Genomic DNA, 9,487 nt, shown 5'->3' with positions numbered 1-9,487 from the left:
TGTAGTCGTTTGATCTTGGAATTACTACTGTAACGTGTGATCGGAGATTTCCATTAATAAAGAGTTTGATCCCTCCCCATGGATGTAGGCAATTCATTTCCAAACCACGTAAATCGCTTGTTGATTAATTACTTGCATTTCATTACTCTTCTTGCTCAATTGCGTAAGGTTTATTTGCTGCTTAGTTGCTTCTTGTGCAATAGAGTGTGAATTTGGACTCTTATGATGGAAAGTGAAGTTGTGGTTCTTTGTGATTAGAGTTAGCTTATTGGTTGAATTAGATTGAATTCATAACATAAATGCTGCAAGTTAAGATAGAAAAAAGGTGAAAATCAAAATTCTTTGTCAAAGTTCTCAATTGGAAAATCCATATCACTAAAAAAACATAAGAGTTCAGTTAAAAGAAAATTTGTTGTGATTAAATCTGATGAGGAGATGAATTCTGAAGAAACTCATCTTATTCATGTCTTTTCAAAGAAAAGGACTCCCACAAAGAGTGCTTCAACTGCTGATGTTCTTGCAAAGGCTTCAGTTGTTGTTCCATCAAAACAAACTGTTGCTGAATCAGTCCATGAGAAGTTATCTTTAAAAATGCGGAACCTGGTCAAACACATTAATGAACCTTTTAGGCTTGCTCCCATTCCCACTAGTGCAAACCTATCAGGGATTAAAATTGTTGAGCCTAACATCATTACAATGGTTTCAGGCTACCACAAATCAAATGGAAAGGGAAGGAAAAAGGTGAAGAGATCGACTTCAATTAAGCCTAACGCCATCCAATCAGCTATTGATGTTACGATCTCATCTGTTTATCGAGCGGTTGAAAAGAGGATGAATCTCTTTGACCAATGGGTAGATCACAGGAACAATACTCTGTTTTCAACCATTCTAAAGGAAATACTCCTTCTCCAATTAATCAAGATGGAAGATCAGCTATTAACTAGGGCCGAAAATCATAAAATCTCCGAAGCTATTCATCGTCAAGATTTTATTCGCCAACAACTCCGAAAAATTATTTTGCGGATGATAATCCAAAGTAAAAGGGAAAATTTTGTCTCGACTGCTCCAAGTGTTGCTGATGATGCAGATGTGATATCTCAATTGGAATTGGATGCTCATCACATCTCTATGGTCATTCAACTGATGAGAAATGATTTAAATTTACCAAAAGTGAAGATTGGTGAACATCTTAATGCTGTGAATGAAGAAGGTGCAGAGATGATGAAATAAATTGAGGAAGAGTTTCTGACTCTGAAGAAACTGAATCAGAAAGAGTTCCACCAACAAATGATGATGCTCTCAAATCATCAACTCCACCTCAGTCTGCTCCACCATCCGATGAACAGGTACATATTCCATATGTCATACCTGTTGCAGAAAGTTCTTCAAATAATGATATTCATAGAGTTGATAATTCAACTACTGGTACATCAACTGTTGGAATTCTCATTCCAAAGGTATCAATGACCTCAGTAGATGAAGTTGTTCGATATCTGTTTGAATTAGAACTTCCTGAAAAGACTACTGAAACATTGAAACAAATACAGAGGAAGAACTTTTCATTCCTACTGATCAGCAAGCACAAATTACTCCATCCAGTCCAAACAAATTGATGGATGATTCTATGATTGTTCATTATATAATTGAATCCGAAGAGATCCCTCTCCAAAAATAGAAGTAACAAGGGATCCTTGTCCGATAATATCTTCTCCTCCACATTTTCAAGAACTAGAAAATCCAGAGTCAGCAGAACAACAGGACCAGGTACCAAATTTGGTTTGGAAACAATTGCTTTCTCACCGACTTTTTACAGAAACTAACTCTCCACCTCAAGAAATCCCAATCTCAAATCATGAGGTATTCTCTCTACTGACCATCAGTAATCTAGTCAAGGATACATATGCAAGAAATGCTTCCAAGTCTTATGCTATGGAAAATATTCACCGTACAATTATGCGAGATTTATCCAAATTGATCTCCATGGAAATAGACAGCATAGCTAAAATGGGAACAATCACAAGTAAAAATGATACAATTGCTATCGATTTGTCTGCCCAGATCCATCAATCAGAGAAAATAACTGAGGAAAGAATCAATCAAATGGAAGCTAAGATTGGTGCCCAACTGCATGAAATCATAATTCATTAACAGAAGGGTGATGTAAAAAAGGGGGGAGAGGAATCGAAGAAAAATGATGAAGGAAATAAAGGAGATAAGAAGAAATCAGGAAGTAGCTCTGGAGGAAGCGGATCTTTGTGGTTTCGAAAGTAGTTAATTGATATAAATTGTTTAATGTTATAAACTTCTTGATAATTTGTATAACTGTTTTAAACTGCTTTCATATATTTTTTTTTTTGAACTATTTTTATCTCTTAATTTATTATAAGGAGTTCGTAGGTTTTGTCATATCAAAAAGGGGGAAATTGTTGGACCTTTAGATTTGGTGATTACAAATTGAACTACCAAGTTTTGTTAAACAGGTAGAAGATCTTTGAACTGGTCAATAGACAGCTCGAACTGCTTGAACTACTCAATAGACTGCTCAAATTATTTGAACTGCTCAGAAGACTCTTCGAACTGCTTAAACTGCTCAAATGACTATTCGAACTTCTCAACTGATTTATTGAATTATTCAAAGCTTAAAGGCTTTCCGTCTGCTCAAAAAGATCCTTCATTATATTTGAAGATTTCCAAGAGAAATTTATCATCCATATTAAAAGCCGCAAGAATTAATTTTCAATCTATCTTGGATCTCATCACACATTTATGAAGACATTTAGAAAGACTCTCGGAACTATAACAAGACAGTTCAGAGAACATTTATGTCATCAAGAATAACGTTACAATAAATTACTATATTTATAGAGATAAAGCATCAGAAGAGACTTGTGAAAAAATACAAAAAAGAGAACATAAGGAAGTCTCAACAAGTGAAAATTCTCGGAAAGCTATCTCTCTGAGTAGTTTGAATATGCACATCTCATTTGCTCATCAAGATTGCATATACAAGATATACATCAAATAATTTTAAATGATCATCAAGGGCATCACGACAACTCTCAAAATGCTCATTCTAGAAGTATTGGAGAAGAGTTGCTCAATAGATTGAATCTACAGATTCATTCAAACCCCAATGGTTTCATTTGTTGCTGTTAAGACTTAGTGTCTTATTTTGTGTGGAGTACTAGGAGTTCCGATCTATTAAAAGGATAAGTCTTAAGATTGAAGCAGGTTGTATAACCAAAGTGTTCTAGTGAATTCTTTCCTAGGTGAAAGAAGGGGAGACGAAGAAGAAGTTTGCTTCGAACTTCCATATATCTTGTCTCATTTAATTTTATCTGCATAGTCACCTTTACATATATATATATATATATATCACAAAGGCACTTGGGCTGTTTATCCGCACTATTTTAGTAGTCCAAATTGCTTTTGAAAATAAATAAAATAGTCTTGATAACTAACATTATTAAGACTTCTCGCAAAGAGTTTTGAAAAGTATTTTGAAATATTTTAAGGGTTTATTCACACCCCCCTTCTACACAAATAATCGATCCTAACATCATGCCATATAAATCATGCAAACATAGAACATGCATAATTAACTAGGGTATCTCGGATAGTATGTTTGTACCTCAAAATAAGCAACCTAGAGATACCGACTCTCTAGTCTAAGCTTATAAATAGATAATCACCATATCACTAAATGCTTACTACAAGCCTTAACTAGAATAATAGATACTCAGTGAAGCCAATCAGAGTCAAGCAACATACCTGCATCCGTAGTCAGCCCTTTGATGAAGATTGCCATAAAATTCGAGCACAACACTGGTGTAACGCCACAATTTTATCTTAATTGAGTTTATTTGAGATAATCGGAGATTACAGAGTTCAAGAGCCAATTTGTTTTTGATCAGAGTCTATTTTGCAATTTTTGGAATTTTTAGGGACTAAAATGCAAATATCAAGTTTATTAGATATTTATAAGGAATTGACTTGACTCTATCACCTCCATATCGCCTTATCTCTCCATTTTTGAGTACCAAATCGGTTCTTCAAACTTTCTAATCCCGGTTTCTGCTCGATCCGTCCGTTAGAATTTTAATCTGAAGACAGATTAGCGATCACAACAACGAGAGCTTCGTTCTATCGTAAGTATTTCTTCGATCAATTGTAATTATATTTTTGGATTTTGTTAGAATCGATTGAGTTTTGGTTATGTTGTTCTTGAACAAATTCTTATCGTTTATTCTTAGTCGGTTTTGAAATAGAGCGTCGTTCGGAATTGTTATGATTTTTGGAAGCATAATTCGAAAATGGAGATTTTGAGATGTGTTGGATTTGAGTTTTTATTGTTGTTTTAGCATTGATTTGAGTTTTTTGCAATGTTGTACTGCTGTCTGTGTTTTCGGTTTGATCAGTTTATAGCCGTTATGCCGCCGGTTTAAGATTTGAGATTTTTGAACCGTTTTAGTTGTTGAAATTTGGCTATTGAGTTTGTTCATCGTTGTTGATCATCTTTTGTCTCCGTACAGATTCGTTTGAAGTTTGTCGAGCCCAGAGCTAGCAGCAGTCGATCGTCGAAGAGTTGGACGAAGAGCGGTAAAGAGTTTACCTTGAGCGATGTTGTTTAGGTTGTTTAGTTTTTGATATAACCTCTTTTGTATCTTATCCAGAGTTGGAGGTACTCGAATCGAAAGGTACAAGAAGTCATCGTTCTAGCGGGATAGCATACTCGAGACAGTTGGTTCTTGAGTTTTACCTTAAATCACATACTTGCATCAATACTTGTTCTAGAATGTGGAACATGTATTTTGTAGTTTGAGTTTTTGTTATATGGCTTAATGCTTTATGTTTTTCTTATGCATTCATCTTGAGCCAAACCTTTGATTCTGCGGGTAGAACGACCCTTTTTGTTTTGACGTTTTGGGGGTTATACTGCGAGTGGCCTGGGTTGTAGAAGATCACCTAGCGTCAGCATACTCCTTATAGTCGCACCAAAGTCTAGGGGAATGGAATACGTGGCACCACCTCGATTGAGAGAGTCGGTGAGTCATTACGTGATCTCATCCCCGGGATCCCAAAATCATAGCAGCAATCCCTTGTTTATCAGAGTTGATATCCCGATTTTAATGACATGAATTTCATTCTTCTTAACATTGAATATGTTGTCTTGATATCATGTTGTGGATGTATTACTTGTATTGCATGTTATGTTGCTTTTACTTGGAATATCATTCTCATCGGAGTTATCCCACTGTTGCTTTGTTTTGTATGTGTACTTGGCAACAGGTGGGGTAGGATCAAGTCAGAGGAGGCTTAGCTTCGAGATCAAGGGATAGAAGTGAGACTCGGTTTAGAAGTCGAATCAGCATGTCAATCTAGTCTATATTTTGAAGCATGTTTAGAACTCAAACTTGGTTGATGTCTGTAGTTCTATTATTCGAATATTGTGGATTGAATGTTTTCGTTGCATGTATTATGAACCTTATTATGTTTTGAGTGTATTGGACTTGAGCTTTGGCAATATTTCTACTGTTTTTCAGCTCTGTGCTGTCATCGCTCGATCGGTAGAGTTTGACCGATCGAGCGATGGACTTTGGGCCAAGTTTTTGTTTTTGTAAAAGCTTGCCCGCTCGATCGATTGAGTTTTACCGATTGAGCGGCGCAATTCTTGATCCGGGTAGTAAGTTTTGGAAAACTTTCTCGCTCGATTGGTTGAGTTCTACCGATCGAGCGAGACACTGTTTATTTTTTTAAAAAAATTTCTTTATTGCTTTTAGTCTTGGATCTTATATGCTTAATTATTGTTTAATCCGAGATTAGATGTTTAGAACCGAGGTCTCACATTAAGTGGTATCAGAGCGATAAGTTCTTGGTCAAACTAGAAGTGAGCGGGGTAGTTCGAATTCGCATGTATTGGCTCCTCGCATGTGATTGAGTTATTTGTTTGATTATTTAAATTACATGCGAGCATGCTTTATTATTTGAGAATTATTTGAATTACATGATTATGTGATTTAATTTATAAAGCATGGACTACTTGAGATATAACTGTTTTTGTTATCGACTGGTATCCGAATTCTGTGAGGTTGAAGGGCACCGAATTGTAGCGAGTGAGTTATCTCGTGTAATTAACAGAAACCCACCGCCAGTTACTCCTCCGAACGAGCAATATAGTACAGAAAATGATCAGATGGATGCCACAACGACGCCTATGGAAACCTTGCTGAAGAGGTTTCAGTCATTTAATCCGCCTATCTTGCAGGGTACAGAGAATCCTGTTGACTGTGAGAGCTGGTTGAACGACATTGATCAGTTGTTCGATTTCATTGATTATTCATATGACCGCCGAACCAGGTTAGTCATTCATCAGCTTCGTGGTGTTGCTAAGAACTTGTGGATCACGACGAAGAGAGCTATGGAAAATCGAGGTACAGTTATAAATTGGACTCTTTTTAAATTTGAGTTTTATAAGCGATTTTTCCCAATTTCGTACCAAAAGGATAAGGGAGCCGAGTTTGCCGCTCTGAGGCAAGGAAACTTGAACATCGAGGAGTATGTAGCCAAGTTTGATAGTTTGCTGAGATTTGCACCGCACATTGCCTACAACAAAGAAGCAAAAGTCGATCAGTTCATTAATGGTTTGAACCCCGATATCTTCATGTTGGTAAACACTGCTAGGTTTGATAACTTTGTGGATGCCATGAATCATGCAAAGGGAGCTAAAGCAGGTTTGTAGAGACAAAGAGGAAATCATATGGTACCTCAGCAGCATAGGCAGTCTCAGAATCAACCGTCTCAGCATCAGAATCAGCCATCATGGTATCAGAACCAACCAAAGAGGTACGAAGGGGGAAGCAGTGGGGGTAACAAGAAGGATCATTTCAGAGCCAAAGGGAAACAGTTCAAGAAGCCAGGGAACAGTTCTTCTAGTTCCAGTGGTTCCAAGCAGTTCGGTCCAGGACAGAGTTCTGGATTTTCATCTTCATTCTGTAACAAGTGTAGGGGTAGACACGTCCAAGATCAGTGTGTAGGAGTCTTCGGGAACTGCAATATCTGTCAACAGCCAGGACACTTTGCTAAGATGTGTCCTCAACGAGGTAAAGATCGAGCTCAGAGTGAGAGTTCTTCTAGACCTACAGCTTAACCTGAGAGGCAGACTTCTGCGGTTCACTCCTTCCAGCCTCAGCAGCAGAACAGACAGGGAGGTAACCCGAATGTGAACCAGCCTCCGAGACAGCAGGCACGAGTCTTTGCTTTGACTAAGGATCAGGCTCAGGCAGCACCTGACGATGTTATAGCAGGTAACTGTTTTATTTTCGATTATTATGCTCATGTATTGATATATACGAGTGCGTCTCACTCTTTTATATCTGAGAAATTTGTGTTGATGCATGCTTTGCCTACTGAGCTTTTGCCTACTATAGTATCTGTTACTTCACCTTTGGGTGGAGGAATTGTTTCTGTCAGATTAGTCAGGAACTGTGAACTTCGTTTCGAGGAAAATTTGTTAGAATTTGTCTGTATTGTGCTTGGGCTGTCAGATTTTGACTGTATTGTTGGTATAGATGCTTTAACCAAGTATAGGGCAACCGTCGATTGTTTTCAAAAGGTTGTCAGATTCAGACCTGAAATGGCAGACGAGTGTAAATTCTTCGATAAGGGTTCTCAATCTAGAATTCCTTTGATTTCTGTGTTATCGATGACTCGTTTGTTACAGAGAGGTGCAGAGGGATTATTGGTTTATGCAGTTGACGTACTGAAATCTGGCCCTGAATTGGTTGATATACCAGTGGTTAGAGAATTTGCTGACGTTTTTCCAGAGGAGATTCCTGGATTGTCGCCTATTCGATAGATCGAATTTAGCATTGATTTAGTGTCAGGTACTCAACCTATTTCCAAAGCTCCTTATCGTATGACACCGGTTGAATAGAGATAATTGAATGAACAGCTTGAGGATTTGATTCTCATGGGATACATCAGACCTAGTGTGTCGCCTTGGGGTGTTCCTGGTCTGTTTGTTCGTAAGAAGGATGGTTCTACGCGGCTATGTATTGACTACCATCAACTGAATCAAGCTACAGAAAAGAATAGGTATCCTTTACCTCGAATAGATGACCTTTTTGATCAGTTGTAGGGTTCTTCTATCTATTCAAAGATCGATCTGAGGTCGAGATATCATGAGTTGAGAGTTTGTGAAGAAGATGTTCCTAAGACTGCATTCAGAATGAGGTATGGTCATTTCGAGTTTATAGTCATGCCGTTCGGTTTGACTAACGCTCCAATGGTTTTTATGGGTTTGATGAACCGTATCTTTTAGCGTTATTTGGATGAGTTTGTTATTATCTTAATCAATGATATTCTTACCTATTTGAAGAACCGTACTGACCATGCAGAGCATTTGAGGATCGTCTTGCAGATTTTGCGAGTTGCGCAGTTGTTTTCCAAGTTGTCTAAGTGTGAGTTCTAGTTGGACCGAGTTGTCTTCCTCGGTCATATTATTTCAGGAGATGGGATTTCTATCGATCTCAGCAAGATCGAAGCGGTCATGAATTGGCCTAGACCTACATCAGTTCCTGATATCCGAAGCTTTATGGGTTTAGCTGGTTATTATCACCGATTCATCTAGGGATTCTCATCTATTGCCAAGCTGATCACCCAGCTAACTCAGAAGAATGTGCCTTTTATCTGGACTGCAGATTTTGAGGCTAGTTTCGTCGATCTGAAGAGGAGACTGACCAGTGCTCCGATTCCTTCTATTCCATCAGGTACTGGAGGTTTTACCATTTATTGTGATGCTTCTAACCAAGGCTTGGGATGTGTTCTTATGCAACATAAGCATGTGATAGCGTATGCATCGAGGTAGCTGAAGCCGTACGAGACTCGTTATCCGGTTCATGATCTTGAACTCGCTGCGATCGTATTTGCTCTGAAGATCTGGCGTCACTATCTTTATGGTGAGTCTTTCGAGATCTTTTCTGGTCATAAGAGCCTTAAGTATTTGTTTTCACAGGCAGATCTGAATATGAGACAAACAATATGGTTAGATTTGTTGAAGGATTTCGACTGTGAAATCAAATATTACTCGGGAAAGTCGAATGCAGTTGCAGATGCCTTGAGCCAAAAGCTTTGTTCTTTATCTCTTTCTACTATCGGTGTTTCTCAGTTGATCGATGATTGTTGCACTTCTGGTTTGGAGTTTGAAATAGATAGGAGGACTATCAGAGTGTTTGTTATTCAAGCCGAGCCAGAGTTATTTATTCTGATAAAAGAAGCACAGAAGTTTGATCCGAGCACTCAGATTTCATTTGAGAAAGTCAGATCGGGGAATTAGGCTGAATTCCAGGTTAAAGATGATGTTTTGTTCATGAATAACCATATTGTTGTGCCTGATATTTCGGAGTTGAGGCAGCGTATTCTTCGAGAGGCACATTGTAGTCGGTTCAGTATTCATCCTGGAGGTCGGAAGATGTACAACGATCTGAAG

Source organism: Henckelia pumila, chromosome 4 (genome assembly GCF_033568475.1).
Source record: "Henckelia pumila isolate YLH828 chromosome 4, ASM3356847v2, whole genome shotgun sequence".
Taxonomy (NCBI): domain Eukaryota; kingdom Viridiplantae; phylum Streptophyta; class Magnoliopsida; order Lamiales; family Gesneriaceae; genus Henckelia; species Henckelia pumila.
Note: the sequence above shows the minus strand (reverse complement) of the source record.